Raw genomic sequence first — 21,734 nt, 5'->3', positions numbered from 1 at the left:
ATCACTGTTGAACATATCAATAGTACCATCTGATGGATATCCACAATCTAGAAGTGATGCTGATTGGCCCCAAACACAGTCAATACAGGGTCACAATGAGTCTGTGTATCTGGTTTAGTTAGTGTTCAATGACGTGTGAAAGTCAAAGTGAGTCAGGTCACACAGAGAGGAGAGGGTGAACAATTAACCACCTGCACCTGTGCTGCCTTCACTCAACCTGGGATTTTCTGCCTCCTGCTAATGGTTGAATATATTCTACTGTAAAGAGGAGACTTTGATAAAGAAGTGTTTTAGATCAAACTAGTTCAGCTCTTTCTGATCAATCTAAGCACTCTTCTAACCTGGATATCAGGGATCATATGTTAGGGTTTCCTATAGAGACTCTATTTTCCCACACTCTCCTGGGGAAAGTGAATGCACCTCATAATGAAATGCAGAGCAGCTGATGGAGAAGCTGTGAGATGTTACAGAAGCTGAGCTAACATGCTAATGAACCCTTGTACACTCCTTTAATATTGTAGTTACTGGTTTTCTCATTGTATTATTATTATTAATTAATTTCCCTTCAGAGATCAATATCATGATTATATTATTCTTTTATCTTAGTATTGCTGTTATTACTATTATTATTAATGCTATATTATTAGTGAAGAACGACACATACCACTGATTTAAATTAATTTCACAAAACATTTGAAACAAATTCAGTTTTTGCATTAAAATCATTTAAAGTACTGTGACATTTGGCAAAAGGAGAATTAAAAGACAAGCACTTCTGCACTGCATATAATATCAAGTAAATAAAAAGAGAGACAGAGAGAGAGACTGTAAACACAGTCATAAAGAAGTGTATGTGTTATAATTATATAGTTACAATCATAAGGAGAGTTATTATATATTGCTGACAAACACTTTCCTATTTCTATTTCTAGTGCTTCAATCCCTCACATCCTCCATCACTAACCAGCTGACATCAGACCAGTCCTCCAGGAATGGTCCCAGTCCTCCAGGAATGGTCCCAGTCCTCCAGGAATGGTCCCAGTCCCCCAGGAATGGTCCCAGTCCTCCAGGAATGGTCCCAGTCCTCCAGATGAGCTACTCTGTGTCTGAGTTTAACTGACTCTGTGCTTTTAAAGCATCCTTGTTGTTCTGCTGGTTCTCCTTCACTGAGTTCTAATCACTGCTGGTCACATGGAAAGTTTACAATCTATTCACATGGTCCAACCTGTGGAACAGCACATCTATACTGTAGCTCTACCACCACCTCCTGGCTCTATATAGATACTACATTTACCTGCACTTATTACAAGATGTTTAACTGATAATATCATCTGTTTTACTGAAATTATTGATTCTTAAACTATAATTGCTTCACATACTAAGACTTGCTAAACGCTGACGCAGCATTTGATTCTAAGCTCATTTATAACAATATGTCCCACTTGTCATTACAAGGTCATTTATTAACTGCAACAAGCAGGAACTCCTTTAATGGAAACAGAAACCACCTAGTCATATCCTGAACACATGAATGACAAATGCAATAATGACAAGAGAAAACACAAGTTTGGAAAAGTCAAAGCACAGAATAATATACATATAAAAAAAATGTTTAAATTTCAAAAACGGTAAAAAAATTATAACAATGCATCAATTTCATATACTTTATATACTTTATCATAGACACTCAAAGTCACTTTACAGAATTAAGGGATTATTCTTTCACTCCACACTTAGTGGTGGTAAGCTACTATTGTAGCCACAGCTGCCCTGGGGCAGACTGACGGAGGCGAGGCTGCCATAGTGGGCATCGGCCCCTCTGACCACCACCAACTCTCACTCACATACTAGGCAATATGGGTGAAGTGCCTTGCCCAAGGACACAATGACAGATACCACTGGGGTGACTGCCACTCCACTGTGGCACCTGGAATTCTCAGTGGTCTCCATCCACCTACTAACCAGGACCAGACCTGCTTAGCTTCTGAGATCTAATGAGATCAGGCAATGACAGGCTGGTGTGGCCAAAAGGTAAGGTATTTAAAGTACCTGGAAAAATGAACATGCTTTAACTTTTTATTACAACCAAACCAGAAAACAACACTATAGAACAAAAACATACGAGCAAAAAGGGTAAATAACAACACCACCACATTATGGTACTTCAGAGGAGTTCATTACATTTTAATAATATACTTGTCTTAATTAGATGTTTAATCTATATTGCTTTACATTGTTTTAAATCCTTGCTCAGATTGTTCCATAAAGACACCCCTATTACAGAAATGCAACGCTCCTTTAACTTTGTCCTAAACTTTGGTTTCATAAAGATCTCTTTTCCTTTTAAATTATACTTACTTACTCTTTTTACAAATCTGACCTGGAGATTTACAGGTAAGATTTTTTTGATGTGCTTTATGCATAATTTGCAAAATACTATAATCTACAATGTCATTGAACTTCAACATTTTTAACTGATGGAATAATGGGTTTGTTGGATGTTTATATTGTGTTCTGCTTATTATTCGTTTGGCTCTTTTCTGTAATATAAAGACTGACTGGATGTTTGTCTTACAGGCATTTTCCCAGACTTCTACACAATAGGTCAGATAAGGAACAATCAGACAGTTATATAACATGAACAGTGCTTTGTTATCCAATAGATCATTTACTTTATGTAGTACAGCTATTGTTTTTGATATTTTCATATTTGTATAATTTATATGTGATTTCCAGCTCAAATTCTCATCAACCATAGCACACAAAAAATTGGTTTCCCTTACTCTATTTATTTCAATATCGTGTATAATAACTGAACATGCAATATCTTTCCTTCTGTTACTGAATACCATAAAGTTTGTTTTTCCAAAATTTAGTGACAATTGTTTAATGTCAAACCAATTTTTTCTTTTTTTAAATTAATTTTTAACTACTTCCAACACCTGTGTTAAATTTTCCCCAGAATAAAATAAAGTAGTGTCATCTGCAAAGAGAATACATTTTAGCAGTTTAGACACAGACAAAATCATTGATGTATAAAATAAATAATTTTGGCAGACCACACATTAAATTATATAATGCAGGTTGTACATTGTTCATCTCTTCGTGTAATAAAGAGAATGGGTGTCAATTTAAGGCAATCTGTGTCAAATAATAAAATATTGTTGGGGATAAAACATGAGGCTTTAAACTCAGGTCATCAATGGCAGGGATGGTCTAGGAAGTGTCTCCAATGTCATGTACATCCAACATACTACCATAGAGAAGAGACACAGAAAACTGCTTTTACACTCAAGGTGCCCCTCTCCATTTATCCAGGCTTGGGACTGGCACAAAATAACACACTGAGTGAGTCTCTATGGCTGGATTCCCACCACCCACCCTGTTAGTGCACACACACACACAGAGAGAGAGAGAGAGACATAACACAGGTTAGTTCGTTGGTGTACACACACACAGACACACAATGAACCACACTAACCCTAACTCTACAACATATTAGGAACTGCCAGCTCCAAGACACCTGAAACACAAGAGAGAGAGAAGAGCGAGGACAAGGCACACACTGCAGAAAAACGTGATACAGAAATACAATGTAATGAGAATGAATATGGGGTGGACATCAGTGTAAATGGTGTGTAAGCAGCGTGAGCAATGTAATGGGTATACAACGAGGGTCAGGAGTGGTTTGTTAGCTACAACCCGGCACAACTGTGTCTTTGTGGACATCACAAATTGCAACCCATTAGAGCTATATGTAGGGAAAAAAAAGAGACAAACTCATGTGGTCATTGATGGCATTGATGGTCTGGGAAGCGTCTCCAATGTCCTGGTTCTGGGGTGTAACTTGTCCTCTGAAACAAAAAGAGAAATTATAATGTGTCACTGTGACAATTGTGATATATGTGAGGAATGTAAATCTCAATTTGGCATTTGTTCTTACCTGAGTCGTGTGCAGGCAGAGGACCAGAATTCGGGAAGAAGAATTCCACAGCCTGAGACTTGTGTGTAGTTTGGGGTTGTCACCAATCAAATCAATCAATATGATATTCACCAGCCAGCATGTTTCGTTGTAGCTGTTAGACATAAATGGAGCTACGGTCGTTACCGGATCTATACAGACCGTTGGGAGACACCGCAACATCCACTGGCCCATCTGCTACTGGACGGCGTGTCTAACATTCTGAAGCTAGGTGAAGAAATGAGAGTGACAAACTAATATACATTAGTTTTTCTCATCAATTGAGCAAATGGAAATATGTGAGTAATGTAAATCTCAATTTGCCATTTGTTCTTACCTGAGACATGTGTGGAGGCAGGCTGTGGAGATCTCCCCAAATTCTGGTACTGTGTTTGATTTGACTGGTGCCCAAGTCGCAGTGAATCTGCTGACAATTGAGAAAATTAGGTTAAATAACATATAAACAGGAGACAAGGGGCATAAAGGAATTGTGTGACATGTGCCACGACAAGGCAACGAGACAGATCTGACATTCAGCAGTCAGATCAAATCTATCACAAAAACAGCTTCTACCACCTAAAGAACATCTCCAGAGTGAAAGGTTTAATGGCTCAGAAAGATCAGGAGAAACTGGTCCATGCTTTTATCTCCAGCAGACTGGACTATTGTAATGGTCTTCTGACAGGAATCCCCCAAAAGAGCATCAAACAGCTACAGCTGGTTCAGAACGCTGCAGCTCGGGTCTTAACCAGAACAAAGAGGTCAGAACACATTACTCCAGTTTTAAAGTCTTTACACTGGCTCCCAGTCAGCCTCAGAATAGACTTTAAAGTTCTGCTACTGGTGTATAAGTCTGTGAATGGGTTTGGTCCAGAATACATCAGTGACATGTTAGTCAGGTATGAACCCAGCAGGTCTCTCAGATCTATGGACACAGGTCAGATAGTGGAGCCCAGAGCTCACAGTAAACATGGTGATGCTGCTTTTAGTTGTTATGCTGCAAAGAAGTGGAACAAACTGCCAGCAGAGCTGAAGTCAGCATCTAATGTGAACATTTTTAAATCAAAGTTAAAGGCACTTTTTTTCTCTACTGCATATGATTGAGAGAGAGATTTTTGTCATGTTGTTGATGTCATGATGAATTTACTGATGATTTAATTGATTTACTGATGATTTTAATTGATTTTTACTGATGATTTTAAATGTTCTTATTGATTTTAAACAATTGAATGTTTTATCATGTAAAGCACATTGAGTTGCCTTGAGTATGAAATGCGCTATACAAATAAATTTGCCTTGCCTTGCCTTGACAGATTTAGCCAGTCAAAATGCAGTAGACGGAACTATGGTAGCTATAAAACGTTTGGAGAACACCTGATTGAATACATTTCTAAGGATGGGAAATGTAAATGTGATCAATCAGAGAGTTCTTGTCTGTGATAGACTCTGTGACCAATTGCGTGTAGCCTCTGGACGGGAATACATCTCTGATGCTTTTTGTGCCTGGTGAAAGGAGGTCTTTGTTATCGTTTTTTCACTTACTCGGGGAGGCAGGGAGGCGAGCCCCCAGTGGGCTCTTGCCGGGCGCGACCCGCTCCGGGGACAGTTGCAGGTGAGGAGTTTGACTGGGGCGGTACACCTGTCAAACGATAAGGCAGGTGTCCTAATGCGAGCTCAGGGAGGACAGAAACCGCCCGTGGAGCAGAAGGGCAAAAGCTCGCTTGATCTTGATTTTCAGCATGAATACAGACCGTGAAAGCGGGGCCTCACGATCCTTCCGACTTTTTGGGTTTTAAGCAGGAGGTGTCAGAAAAGTAACGTGAGCTGGGATTAGACCATTGTGAGACAGGTTAGTTGTACCCTACTGATGATGTGTTGTTAAATTAAAAAGAAATAGTTTTAAAAAAAAAAGGAGGTCTTCTTTGAAGTCAACGCAAACAACAATGGGCTGGTGATTCATATGTTTCAATATGTCCAAGAAGGCTTTGAGGTTTGGCAAAAACTTTTGCAAACCAAAATCTGGGGATCTATACACAGTAGCTACGAGCACTTCGACTGGCGTCCCCACCTTGACGTGCAGCGTTCGTGTTGGGCAACCTTTGCCATCAGAGATGGCCTGCATAAGCAACTTCTGTCCGAGATGCTCAGGGAATCTTCCTTGCGCTTGACACGCAGTCGGTTCAGGAATTGACCAAGCAAAAGCTTGGTCATCTTTCTGCCACATGATATCTGTAAGGTTAACCACGGTGAAATGATCTCTCCAGAGGTCAAACTCAGTCTCCTCGTAGACACACAGCGACTTGGCCAAGCCCAGTGGCGGCAGTTGGTAAGTCGCCAACCGCCAGAACGGAAATGGCGCCGAAAGGTCTTTGATTTCCCTTCAGCTGCTGGAATCGCCTGTTGACATAGGCAAACAGCTTCTTGGAAACTATGGAGATCTCGTCGATGATGAGAATTTCGACGGATGACAAGACTGCTCTCAGTTCATCGAGTGTATTGCCAAGGCCCTGGTGCGGCGGCTCCAGTGACCTCGGGAGCTTGAGGACAGAGTGTAACGTTTTGCCCGCAATGTTGAAGGCTGCCGTGCCCGTGAAGGCAGTCAGCAGCACGGTGGGCTGGGACATGTCGGCTCTGTCTCGGAATTTGGGGAGCTCCCGCAGAATCCTTGTCGCTTCCTCATAAATGCACTTGATGATGTGGCATTTGCCGCATCCAGCTCCGCCAGAAACAAAGTAGTGGAACGGTTTTGGATCCTGGCCCCACACGCGCCAAAGGCACCAATGCTTTAGAAGCACGACTGGGTCTCGTTCAGACTCTGAAACATCTTGCGGACAAAGTCTGGACTCAACCGAGGAGCCTCGATTCGGAGAACTGATTCTCTACTATCCAAGATTACAAAGTCTGGTACTGTATCTTCTCCCTGCTCCTCTGAGAGCAGGGAGAAATATATAATTAAATCAATTATAATACTTAATATACATGCACACCCACATATATATGAGTTTAATAATATGTAATTAAATATGTACTATGCATGTTATATTTAATACTTTAAAAACGTTCTGAAGTACAATTAGCAATGTATTAAATTAGTCAAAATGTAATATATCAATTATATTGAATAATATGGAATTATTTTTAGTGTCATTATCTCTACCATATATTAAATTATAACAATCATGTATAATTACAGAAATTATTTATTTCAGATTATTCAAATAATTTCCTTCTGGGATTAATAAAATATTTTTGATTCTGAAATGTAATATTTTTATGTTTAGGATTAGTGAGCGCTGCTGTAAATAATCAAGCATGGGTTCCCAAAAAGTTTTCTTGTTTTAATTTATCACTTTTGGCATTAGTGAAACAAGTATTTATTATTATTAATGTTATTTATTACTATCATTATTATTACTATAATTGCCAGTACCCTATATTGAACTATTTTGTTATGGATTTTAAATGTCTCCTTACACTGGTTCTACACATTTTCTCCAATTTGAAAGCATAAAGATTTGTAAATGTATTCAATTTAAAGTAAACCACACAGAGACAAAACAAACAAACAAACAAACATTATTGACTTAACAATACAGGTGCACCTGAATGTAATATGTAGCGTGTCCATTTAAAAGGAATGAACTGGTTCTGTGGGTGGTCCAGTTGAAGTGGATGCAGTCGTCATGAACCAAGGCCACTTGGCTTGGGATGGAGTGGACGGTCGGGCCGTCTGATAAATGAAAATATCAATGAATCTTGAAATATTAAGCAACTTATTGCAAAGATAAATCAGCACAAGCATTACATTAATTATATAAACACAGGATTTTTAATCACTAGCGCACAAATGAGATGTGCTGAAAAGAAACTATGATATTTCTATGATAGTAAAGCTGGGCAGAAGATGCACCTTGATAAATCAATATGGGACAGAGATATGGAGGTCATCGGAATTAAGATTCCAACTAGTTTTAAGATTTTGTATCTGAGAATATTAAATACTTTGAACTTTCAAAATAAACATGATGGTAAAATACTGAGGGTTATGATGTTGGCCTGTAAAAAGCAACCAGGAGATGGCGCTGTGATCTGGTGCCTGATGTTGATGAATGGTTAGATGTAATGTTAAACATTAATAATATGGAAAAATTGACATATATATATATGTCAATTTATATATATATATATATATATATACAGCACCAAAAATGAATATTACACTGTATTTAATGCTATCATTTAACCATATATTTACTTGAACAAACACTACAAGGTAAAAGCAATATTTTATCAGTCACCATTTTATAAAGACAAATGTTCAACCTTAATGCTAATTAAGTCATAAAACACTTAAAGCTACTTACATTTTTTTCACTTTATGAATTTGGAACAGAAAAGCATATAAAGTGCACATTTAACATGCAATGCAGTCAAATGCTAAAGCCTAGGTTCCCAAAGTGGGGTACGGTCGGGTACCCCCAGGAGTATGCGAACTGTCATAGGGGTACGTGAATAAGAATTAAAAACAGCATGACAACATTGTGGCAATGCGTGGAGCCTTCTATTTTCCAGATTACACATGCAGAGCCCCCTTATGGTACATTCACACCAAACGCGTTTTGGGCGTCAAAAATGTGCTTGACGCACGTAGTTGGACGCTTGTGCTCATTGAACACAGACGCTTGTCATCAACGTCGAAGATACTCGCGACGCGCTTTGAGCTGAGGGGCTTCTCTGTTGCCGGTGGTGTTCATAGAATGGATGATACTGTGGCGATCAGTTACATTCATAATTCACCCAGTGACTGTGAAGTGGTGGGGAACATTGTGTTGAGAAGGCTGTGTTTACGGTCGGATGTATTTTGGTGTGACTCATAACGCTTTTCCACCGGGCAGGAGCTGGAGCTAACTTGGAGCTAGCGCGTGTTTTGGTTCCGAGCCATTCTGTTTCCACCAACATAGCTCCAGTTCTCGGTGCCAGAAACCAGAGCTACGCTGGCCCCACATAGCTGCTGGGCTACAGCTCAGCTCTGAAGTGGGCGGTCGACGGTCCTCCAAAAACGAAAAGCAGCCCTTTTTTAAGCTGGCGGGCGTCTGGTCACATAAGCGCAAATCCGACACAAAAACACATTTAAAAGTGAGTCCAAGAAGACAGAGCAGTGGTCAGAGGAGGAGAACATTGTTTCCTGGTACTCTACTCCACACTATGGAGTGGGAGTGGTGGCCTAGTGAGGGAGTGGTGGCCTAGTGGTTAAGGATGCTGGGCTTGTAATCGGAGGGTTGCTGGTTCAAGCCTCACCTGGGTCGTCACTGTAGGATGTTGAGCAAGTCCCTTAACCCCACTGCTCCCCAGGCGCCGCAAAAATGGCTGCCCACTGCTCCTCAGGGGAAATGCAGAGGACAAATTCCATTTATGTAACAACATTACATGGCCAATTAAAGGCGAAAGCCCCGATTTAATATTAATCTTCAACAAACAATGAACAAAGTTCTTGTAGAATACAAAATAAGTAACTTTATTTACACAAAGTAAAAATGGATATATAAACCAACTCAATATAACATTGACTTAAGAAATGATTGTGGGTTTTCTATTATAAAGGGCCAAAGTCTGCCTCTATCTGCTCCAGAACCAACACCAGTGCTGAGGAGTTCATCATGAGCTGGAGGTTATGGACCATGGACGTAGTCCTGGTTCTGGTCTATGAACCGTGTCCCTGACTGCTCCATGGAAGAAAATCTGCATTAACATCTTCCTCCTTTTTTTCCTGCATAGAAGCATTAGAAATATTTGAATTTATTATTTATTTCGGCAGTCTCTACAATAAGAAAATACAAAAACAAACAATTGTGTAATTCTTAAAGGGATAGTTCGCCTATTTTAGACATGACGTTGTATGCAATCCTCACCATCACTATAGTGCATACACATTGTTTCACTCAGTGGTCACCTCCCTGGTCCGAGTTCTGGCCGTTTGAAGTTGGTCAAGAAAGTAGTCCCGGTTAGTTTCCGGGGCCACATGACTGTGCGTTTTTAATAGAAAAAGAGATATGCGTTTGAAAGCTTGATTCATTTTCATCACAAAACCACCCACAAAAAAAATTCATACCTCCAGTTTTAATCGGCACTATTTTCTCTTCCGTTTCCATCAATCCGCGCTGCCGTCTACGTCACTATAGTGCTGGTGAGGATTGCATACAACGTCATGTCTTAAATAGGCGAACTATCCCTTTAAGCTAAAGTGTGTAGGTTGAAACAAAGCTTATACAAACCTACCTTATCACAATAAAACTAAGACTCTCTAGATAATCACGCACAAAAAAAATATTTAGCTTGTATTACTATTGTAATATATAATCTACACAAGTGTTATATACAGTTTATACATTCACATCAAACATATACATACACATGAATGTATATATGACATGTACTTGGTAAAATTGTTACTGTTCTTTCTTATACTTACTAACAATATATGATTGAAAAAGCTTTTTAAACTGGTTTCTGTTGTTTTATTTCATCACTTACGCAGTTCCATAATTTAACCCCTGATATTCTTATATTCATCCTTTTGACTGTTGTTCTAGTATTTTTCATCTTGAAATGTAGTTCTCTTAAATTATATTCCCCTTCTCTCTCTAAAAATAAAACTTTTCTGCAACGCTTTTGGAAGTACACCTTTACTTTATAAATCATTTGGACAGTTTTGAGTTTCATGAGATCTGGAGTTTTAAATCTGCTATTTTTAACAATCATCCATGTGTGTGTTCTCTGTATTCTGTTATTTATCAGTCTGATGATCTTTATTACATTATGAATAACGATTGGATGTTCGTCATGTATGTATTTCCCTAAACTTCTAGATATTAACTCAGATATGGTAAAACAAGTGTATAATAGAGTGTACAATGCTTAATGATTAAGTGTGAGCCTTGTTTTGTCCAGGAATAGAAAATATTAGTTCTTAATAATAGTTTAATTTATTCATAAACAAATATAAATTCAAGTAAATGGTGTATAATAATATTTCAGGATGGACCAACAGATAATATTGATCATGTTGATGTTTGCATAGAATGAATAAATATAACTGTATTTGTTCTGAGATGAAGACGAGCTGAGCTACAGATGAACCTTTAAATCTAACTCTGAAATGATCAGAAACGTTGTTACCACATAGTTCATTAATATTATTACATGATCATTGTGTAACAATAAGATAAGTTCTGAATACAGATCAATGATATATTACTGCTGCTTTCAGGAATATTAAAGTATTGTTATGGTTTCCTAGCTAACCAGCAGCTCACTAGCTAGCCTGCACCACTTTAGACGTAACGTTCATAATATTGATGAGAGAATATTGTAGCAAGTTAATATTGGTAGTAGTTTAACAACAGGTGAAATAAAACTTACCAGGATTATTAACAGTTCTACAGGACGAGCTCCTCCATAGCTGTAGTTCTGTTTGATCCGTGAGGCTCCGCCCACTTCCCCTGAATCTCTTCAGACACCCAGAGTACCAGGAAACAATGTTCTCCTCCTCTGACCACTGCTCTGTCTTCTTTCACTCACTTTGGACTCACTTTTAAATGTTTTTTGTCAGATTTGCGCTCACGTGACCAGCCGCTCGCCAGCTTAAAAATGGCTGCTTTTCGTTTTTGGAGGACCGTCGATAACCCCGCCTACCACCCGCCCACTTCAAAGCTGAGCTGTAGACCAGAAGCTAAGTGGGACCAGCGTAGCCCCGGTTTTTGGCTCCGAGAGCTGGAGCTATGTTGGTGGAAACAGAATGGCCCGGAGCCAAAACACGCGCTAGCTCCAAGTTAGCTCCAGCTCCTGCCAGGTGGAAAAGCCCTATCAGTGAAGGATCTGATAAAAGCACTTTGGTGTTTGGTTTGCTCACAGGTTCCAGTCAGTTTTGATTTCTGGTTATTGTTCACTGGTATTAAATGTTGTAAGAATTGTTACAATAAATATAATTTTGGACAATGTTGATTTTTTTTTTTTCTTTCCACATTAATAAACACATTGGGATAATGTTCTTAAACAACTGAATATTTTCATTTTTATTTAGTGTACATTATATTAACTGTCATCAATGCCTTTAATTGTAAAACATTATATTTTCCCTTTGGTCTGTATTTCCATCATAAGTTTGGTCTAAAATTTTCTTAAGGTGGTATTAAAAAGTCATAAATATATATTATTATATTCTTCCTACCTGTAGTCACCCTGTACTTATCATCATCATGCTTGTAACCTATGTGAATAGATGCTTGTAAAATAAAAATGTACACATTGTAAACATTGTTTTTTTTACATTTAAACTTTTATTAAACATCCATTTCAGATTCACTCCTAGCAAACAAACATATTCAATTTAATAATTCATATTTTTGAATATTCATTCAGCTTTGTTCGCCTACAAAATGCATCTTGTAACTGTAGAGGATGATGACATCATTTGTCACACATAGCAGAGAACAGAGAGTGACAGTGAGGAGTAGGGATGTAACGATTAATCGTAAGGCAGTTAAAAATCGATTCATAGGTATAACGATTCACATCGATGCTGTGAAAATTGAATCGCAGTACTTTTTTTTAACCAGCAGAGGGCGCTACCCAGAAGTGTTGGCGGTGAGCGAAATCTGCTAATACTTTCTTTCTGGCCACTTTCTACTCTTAAACATATTCACAAATAGTTCATTACCCCTTTAGCACCAAAAGAATATCTGTAATATTACGTGAATATCTGTAAAAGTCACATTTTTCTATTAGCTCTGTCTGCTAGCATAGCATCTCTTTTTCACTGCAAAATATCTGCATGCCAACCGACCACTGGGTTACCAGCGCCCTCTGCTGGTTCAAACAAATATCTGACGTAAATACAGTAAAATGACTGTTTTTTTTTTTTGTTTTGTTTTTTTAGTCCAATTGTTAAGGCACAAAATAGATTTTCAGTTGCACTTTTAAAAAGAAAAAGAACTATTATGCATTTTTGTATTGTTTACTATAGAACCAGAATTTAAATAATAAGCTTGTTCTTCATTTGTATTATTCCTTTATTTATTTCATTCAAGATTTATTTTTAGTGAAATTGCATTGTTTTGAATAGTTTATCAAGGGATTCTTTTGACAATGAAAAATAGTATCGTATTTTCCCAAAAAAATAAAGGAATATTTTTCAGTCATTTATTTACAGTCCCATTTTGTAAAATAAATCGTGAGAATCGTATCGTGAACCCAGTATCGTGAATCGAATCGTATCGGGAGTTGAGTGAATCATTACATCTCTAGTGAGGAGGTCATAAACTGATGAATATTTTCACCCTCATGGACCACATGGTCAGAATGCTCTGCCAGATGTGCTCCAGTGTTTAAGTCGTGTCGTTACTACAGTTCTTCAATCACTTTCTAGCATAGATGGCCACAGACAGAGCGATGCCGCCAATGGCTACTGCAGTGGCACCAAGCAGCCACTTCCAGCTCAAACCCCATGCTGACTTGGCCTGATGTTTGTGGGTGCTGGACGGGTTCTCCAACATCTTCTCATCCATAGCCTGATGTTTGTGGGTGCTGGATGGGTCCTCCAACATCTTCTCATCCATGGCCTTATGTTTGTGGGTGCTGGACAGGTCTTCCAACATCTTCTCATCCATGGCCTTATGTTTGTGGGTGCTGGACAGGTCTTCCAACATCTTCTCATTCATGGCCTGATGTTTGTGGGTGCTGGACGGGTTCTCCAACATCTTCTCATCCATGGCCTGATGTTTGTGGGTGCTGGACGGGTTCTCCAACATCTTCTCATCTATGGCCTGATGTTTGTGGGTGCTGGATGGGTTCTCCAACATCTTCTCATCCATAGCCTGATGTTTGTGGGTGCTGGATGCGTCCTCCAACATCTTCTCATCCATGGCCTTATGTTTGTGGGTGCTGGACAGGTCTTCCAACATCTTCTCATCCATGGCCTTATGTTTGTGGGTGCTGGACAGGTCTTCCAACATCTTCTCATTCATGGCCTGATGTTTGTGGGTGCTGGACGGGTTCTCCAACATCTTCTCATCCATGGCCTGATGCTTGTGGGTGCTGGACAGGTTCTCCAACATTTTCTCATCCATGGCCTGATGTTTGTGGGTGCTGGACGGGTTCTCCAACATCTTCTCATCCATGGCCTGCTTTGCTGCTTCATGCTCACGGTGCTTTTTCATCATTGTGGAGAGCTCATCGTGGACCGTTTTGTTGCGTGGCTCCAGCTCCAGGGCCTTCCGTAGTGTTTGAATGGCCTCTGAGTATTTATCCTGCAAGGCCAGAACCTTGCCAATGTGAAAAAGTGCTTTCACATTTTTGGGCTGATACATCAGCACTGCGCTGCAGCACGTTAGCGCTTCATCATAGTCTTCTAGTTTCAGCATAGAAGCAGCCATGTTGTTCAAACATTTCACTTTCATTTCCATCAGCTTGTTCTCCTCTTCAGACCAAATGTCATCTTCAGAAATGGACTCTGTTATTTTCAGGGCAGTGCTATATTTGAGGACGGCGTAGTTGTAGGCTCTGCACCGATAAAGGACATTGCCTTGCTCCTTGTTGCAGGTGGCCAGAGCAATCTTCTCAGTGGGGGACAGCAGCTTCAGGTCTGGAGCATCAGTAGCTTCTAGCAGCTTCACTTCAAGTGACAGATCAGCCTTTGAAGGAATCTCAGGGTAAAGATTTCCACGGAAACCATTTGCATATCTTCCATCTGTCTTGATGACCGCCTTCTCTCCCATTCCCATGAGTCGCACAGCCCAGTCCAGTGCCGGGATCACTTCTTTGTGTCCCAAAGTGAACCAGAACTCCGACAGCTCCTCGACCAGCGTCCCATCCAACAGACGTGTTTTTAGATTAATCTTCACAATCTGTCCAAGATCCGGCCTACTGTCTCTTCCTCCTCCAGGCTGCAGCACCTTTTTCATTAGCAGACCAGTTCCCAAGATATCTAACCACTCATTAGCAGGCGGTTGGGGGTCAGTTTCTCTCCTCATGGACTGATCCATGTCAATCTTATTCCCACTCTTCACGACTGGTGCACTGTCACTGCTTTGGTAAACAACCTGAAACACAAGGAAACGTATTATAAGTACTACTAAAACAAACTAGATTACCATTATTAGCTGGCAGATTCTGAGCAGGGTTGGTGTCAGTTATAATTGTAATCATGTAATTGATAATTAAATACAAAGATGCTGTAGTTATAATTGTAATTGTAATTGAGTTTTTTTTTTGCTCTCATAATCTCATTAAATTTTAGTTGAGGTTAGATCATTTTAAAAATGTATTTTACAACTGACTTAAGACCGTTATCATATGAGATGCTAACAGAAAGCTAACACAAGATGAAGGTTAACTTTTTTTTTTTTTTGTTTCTCATGATAACGGGTCCTAAATTAGCTGTAAAATACACTAAAAACAAATATGTATCATCTAATTACTTTCCTATCTCTTGGTTATCTTAAGACTTCCTAATCAATGAAAATATAGATTTTAATATTTTTGGTGTGGGTATCTGTGCCATTTTTATTAAAATGTGGGAAAGCTTGATATGGAACATATTTTAATTGTTAACTACATACTGTATGTGTAGAACTGTAACATGGCTCCCCAGTTTTGTTTTCTGTTTTGTTTTTGAAACTTTTTACTGACAACTTATAATTGATAGTTTTTAGAGAATTTGCATGGCAATTACAATTGACAAAGTCAATTCTCTAAACTCAATTACATTTTAATTACAATTATGACAGTAACATATTTTTAAAATTACATTTATGATTACGCCATAATTGTAATTAATTATCAATTGCATGATTACAATTATAATTGACCCCAACCTTGCTTCTGAGTCTCTATTGAAGTGTCACACTAGTCCAGACATGGGACACTGGTGCCACAGGAGCCACAAGCAGCCTTTGGTCTAATTTTGTGCTGCCGTTAGCATAAACATACAAAATGACATAAATACTCAAAACAATAGCAAAACAATGCACAAAATTACTCTTAAAACACACAAAAAGACTATTAAAATACACACAAAAATGACACAACAAACAAAATGATAACCAAACCACAGAAAAATATACAGGATTACATAAAACAAATACCAAAATAAACAAAAATATATAACGTACACAAAGACAACAATAACATAAACTGGGAGAAAAATTATACAATATTACTGAAAGAAACATACTAAATTACAGAATGATACACAAAATAATATAAAAACAACAGATTCATATATTAAAACACAACAAAGACATATTAAAGGAGAGAAGAATCAGAATCATTAAGCACAACACTTGTTGTTAGATTGTCCTTTGTGCCAATAGATGGTTGTAACATGAGATTTACCGTTTAAGAGTAGCTTAGTATTAGTGTCTTATCTGTGGGAAGGATGTTAATTCCGGGATGTTTTAGTCTTTCTTTGAATCAGGGGCTGTTCCAGATGTTTCCTATTCTCTCCTATCTGCAGCTTTGGGCTTTTACACTGGGTCTGTTTATTCTCTCCTGAGGAAGTATCTGCTCTATGAGCTCTGGGTTTTTAGTTCTGCCTTTTGTTCTCTTTTTTAGAGTTCTACTTTTTGCTCTTCCTTTGATGTTCTCTGATGTGGAGTTCTTCCCCGGCATATCAACGGTTGTTCTAAACTCCTCAGTTGCCACGGTTACATGATGTTTTTTTTTAATTCGGAATGAGTTTTTCTGCATTAAATCATTTGAAATTAAAGTCTTGTGCTTCATGTTTACATGGTAATAGTAATTCCTGAACTGACGTTTACATGGAAAACCTGTTTAATTGGCTTTAGTTAATTCCAATTAAGCCTGGGGGTTGGGAAGGCTCTGATTGGACAGGGGGCAAACATGACGTATCACGTTGATAACGTCTATCGGGAGAAACACACAACCAACATTTTATTGTTGGTTGTAACACAGAAGACCACACATGAGAAGTGTTTTCACCTTTATTTTGATTGTTGTTTTGAAGCAACAGCTCAACAGTAACACACTTTGGTCCACGGAGCAGAAGAGATAGAAACTAATCACCAGTAAATAAAGTCCAGTAAAACTCTGTGAAACAAAAACCAGGAATAAATAGTTGCTTCCTGGTAAAGATAGTAGCTGTAACTGTGGTGAAGGGTTCTAATGAAAGGATCTTTGTTATTGTGAGTAATTATTGTGATGAGGAATATACCAAGTTTCTTTGGTGCTGTGAACTTCGTCAGGAGTCAGCTTCACCACATATCCAGCTGCCTCTAGCTTTGACATTTGTTCACAGTATGAGCTTGCTTTGTCCAGATCTTTGGATAGTCGAGATTCAATGTTACGGAGTCTTGACATTACTGCCGTTTGAGGTATATTCAGAATGGGTGAGTTTGCTTGCCTGAGAAGAGGTGTGGCATAGTGTTGAACACCATTAAATAGAACTCTTTTCGTTGCGGTTTTAAGAAGCTCCATGGCTTGTTTATCTTGCCTAGATCTGATGACAACTTTCTCATTGTGTACAGGAAGGGTGTCAAGTTCCAAAGTTTTTCAACATGGTAACGCAACTCTTCTGCAGGGGGTCCGATGGACAAGAACAAGCATTGCGTAGACACTAGGGAATTGTGTGACTGAACTTCTCTGATTGGACCTTGGAGTGTCCATCCTAACAGGATTTTGACAGCTACAGGGGATCCAGAAGGGCCTAACCTGATTGGTAGGAGTAATGAGATGAATGTGATCTGAGCCAATGAGCAATAGTGATGATGCCTTTTCTATGGATGGGAGTGGAATGTCTTTTATTTTCACTGGAGGGTTTGTACAGGATAAATGTGGTCAGAAAGTGCCAGCTGGGTTGCAGTGCAAACATGTTTGATGGTAAAGGTCTTCTCTGTGTGGCAGCAGGAGAGATCTGAAAACTGACAGATGAACCATGAAGAGTTTCAATGTCCTGGTGAACCGTTCTTAGTGATCATTTTTCTAATTGTCCAACCAGGTTTTGAGCAGCTGATTGAAGCAGAATTGTTCGTTGTGAACCATCATCGAGAACAGCATATGTTTTTAAAGTTTGGTCACCATTGCGGAGAATCACATTGACGACTTTAAGGAGGACACCATTGCTGTCAACTGGTCTGTCAAGGTACAGTGTCTTCACAGCAGGAACAGGAACATTGTTGGTTCTCTGATTTACATCACAGAGTATCTGCAGATATCTCCTTTTGCAGGTGTCAGAATTTCTTTAGAATTTCTTCTGAAGGAGCTCTGAAGATTGTCTGGTCTCATTGGGTTTGTTTGTTCCATGTAGAATTGTTGTCATTGCTGGTATTGATTTACATGGGTGTTTATGGTGATGGAGAGATGAGATGGAGTTTTCTTTTCTAGGTTGACAACGAGCTTCAGTTTGTAACCAAGATGAAAACATTTGTAAATCGTATGTTAGGACATCCTGATTGCTGCATACATGGCGTTTGAAGCGACTGGAATGTTCTGCTGGCAGTTTTTTAAGGAGCCGATCTACATGTGAATCACAGAGAAGTTCAGCGTGTCATTGCCACAAGTCACACATGTACAGAACAACCGGAATGAACCTAAAGCGGATTTAAGTTTTGTTAACTGTTTACAAAAAAGAAGTTATTATTTTTATCTGAATTAAAAACGGAACAAACCAGCCACGTAATTTGGAATTAAGGTAAATTTGGAATTAAATCCAACACCAATGTTTGTGTGATTTGTGTGTGTGTGCGCCCGTGTGCGTGTGTGAGATACTTTTTTATTTTAGTTTTATCAGCCTAAGCAGTGATTAAATGTGCTTTATATATAGACTTAACTTGTACACAATGGTGGTAATAGTTTAAAGATAAAGTCTGGTCTGTAATGGAGTGAGGCTGGATTAATTACATTTAAACTGGGGTTAAAGTCATTTATCACATCCACTTAAATTTGTTTGATTTTTTTTAAGGTACTTGTACTTTTTGTGTTAGTGTATGTGTGTGTTTTGTTCTTTGTCCTATTAGCAAACCTTAACCTAATAATGCAAATAAAACAAGTTAATTATTGAGTAGTTGTAAATTGTGCTATAATACATACTAATGCTATACTATCATTATCATTTCATCAGAAAACATCAAACAATGACAGGCTTCATGATGTCAAAGACATGAAGTAACCACAGAGAGAAGCTGTGACTGAGAACATCCTCTACATCAGAGGTCTCATTCTCTATAGAAAATAAAAGCCAGTAAATAACACCTCTATGGATGCGTCCCATGGTTTCTATCGGCTATAATTGGCTAATGTCCCACTGTCCCGACGGACACTAAACGCCCCACTTTTTCTGCTCTCTATCTCGGTACTATCTACCATCTACAAATGTCACGATGTTCATGTCATCACGAAATACATGAACATTGAGCACAAAAAGAAAGAGTGGTTCATTATCCGCCTTGTTGTTGCCGGAAGAAAAAGCGTAAATGACGTTCTCCATGCGTCTGGTTGGCTAAACACGTGACTTTAACTGTATTGCTTGAAAAAATACAAAAAAAATTTCTGGGAGAGCGACAGCAATTAGCTGACGTCATGTCATGTTGGATTTTCTGCAGATACACTTTTTAAGTTTTTGGTTGAAATGTCATGACAGAAATTAAGATAATTAATTTAACGAAATAACCAAAGAATGACGGGCAGTGCTGACCCTAACCTCTCTGGTGCCCTAGGACAGATTTTATTTTGGCCCCTTTATATTTTTAATACCACGTAATTGACATTTACATTATTGTTATATTATTATTATCAGAATCATTTCTAACACTTACATAGTGGTCTTTACCATATCCACAAAGATGCTTTACATGAGGAGAAAACATGAGCAAAATTACTTTTTTGACATTTTATTTACTTGTGATAAAAATGTTTCACATACACATATAAAAGAACACAAACAAGTAAATAAAAGCTTATTTAAATATCTTAGTAACAATATTATTATAGTAAAACATTGCACAAAAACAAGATACAGATTAAAGATTATTATTTAAATACTTGTGACTACAATGTTTTACTATATTTCATTATGTAAAAAGATGCAAAACTTCCAGATTTAATATAATCTTACTTAAATTTCAGTGATGAACACACATTAATATAAACAATTACAGTTCACAGAGGTATTGCACAAAGAAACTATTTAGTAAAAATAGTGTCATTTTCTGGTGGTGATTTATAAACAGCTTTAACCAACACAAGCTAAAAAAGCCCCATTAATTATATGAGGAGAGATTTGTCTCAGAAATATTCACTAATACATATGGAGCCCTGGAGGTGACATGGATAAAAAAAAAATGATCTCGAACTGTGACTTAATTATCTCGTAGTGTAACTTACTTATTATCTCACACTGTGAGTTACAGAGACTGGTTCTGGGTCAGAGTTTATCACAATGACATCATCCACAGTGCTGGATATTCATCTGTTTATTGATTTTTACTTTGAAAGTGAGTCAAAATATAAAGATATTAATGATTTGTTTGCTAGTTGGCACAACTTTAACATGAGTGACGGACAGGTAAAGATGATACTTTAGTTCTAGAGGACACAGTCGTCATAAAGCATAGCTTAGAGTCCTGGTTGAATTCATTAACAACAACTACAATACTACGGTAACTTCATGGATACCTGTGGATAATAATAATATTAATGCATTAGATTTTATTTAGTGCTTTTCATAGACACTCAAAGCTCTTTACATTGATGTACATCATTCTTTCACTCCACACACAGTGGTGGTAAGCTACTATTGTAGCCACAGCTGCCCTGGGGCAGACTGACAGAAGTGAGGCTACCATAGTGAACCATCGGTCCCTCTGACCACCACCAACACTCACTCACACACTACATTCATACGATGGATGTACATGGACTTGAAAATGGTTGTATTAGAGTTTTTCAGCGTTTCCTCGTCCCTACAGATGCAGACAATAGCCTTGATAGTTACTGACCCTCAAAGTAACACCACCAGTAATGTTACATACAGCACTAAGATAAGACTGTACAGTGAATAGTGAATGTGATCATGTCCCTCTGTCACACATTGATCACTTGTAGTTTTATGTCCAGGGGGATAAAAATACTTCCTGAGTGTTTGTGGAGCAGCTCAGAGACTAAACAGCTGTTCTGTGTGATCATGGTCCAGTGCAGTGGGGGCTTTGTCTCATGTCCTTTTTTCTATTATTCATACATACTGTATATCTGTGTAGTGTCAAATGTGCTGATCAATCAATTCAACAATGTTGGCCCCAAATGAAGTGAAGTCAGAAGTATGCATTCATGTGGGAGCTTAAGTAGAGTTAATTATGGCCAAATGAGTATGTGTTTGAAGGTTGGATGTACAAAGAGGTGTACATACTCTGTACTCTGTAGTGTTATAAAGGGGTTGATTTGCGGGTGCAAAATAAAACGCATGTGATTTCCCTGGTTTAACCCTATGGGACATGAACCTGATAAATGTGTTTGTTGTTGGTTTTTTTTTAAACTCACTTTTAGATTTTTTTTTGTTTGGTGTATTTTTCTGGAATGTATGTTTTTGGGAGTCATTAGCTGTATTTGTGTATCATTCTGTTGTGTTTTTGTGCATTTTTTAATAATTATAGTTATTTGTTGCTATTTTAGTATGATTCTGTTGTCATTTTGTGTATTTTTGTAGAAATATTTAGTTTTGTGTATTTTGAGTCATTTTCATATCTTTGTTGTATTTTTCTGTAAT

At 38.3% G+C, this 21,734-nt stretch overlaps 1 pseudogene; it reads right to left on the bottom strand.

Moving 5' to 3' along the window:
* Positions 1–6,746: 6,746 nt before the first annotated feature.
* LOC114459456 (peptidyl-prolyl cis-trans isomerase FKBP8 pseudogene) lies at positions 6,747–16,513 on the bottom strand (annotated as a pseudogene).
* Between the last annotated feature and the right edge of the window lie 5,221 nt (positions 16,514–21,734).

This window comes from Gouania willdenowi, unplaced genomic scaffold (genome assembly GCF_900634775.1).
Source record: "Gouania willdenowi unplaced genomic scaffold, fGouWil2.1 scaffold_315_arrow_ctg1, whole genome shotgun sequence".
Taxonomy (NCBI): Eukaryota; Metazoa; Chordata; class Actinopteri; order Blenniiformes; family Gobiesocidae; genus Gouania; species Gouania willdenowi.
Note: the sequence above shows the minus strand (reverse complement) of the source record. Positions and strands in the feature narration are given on the sequence as shown.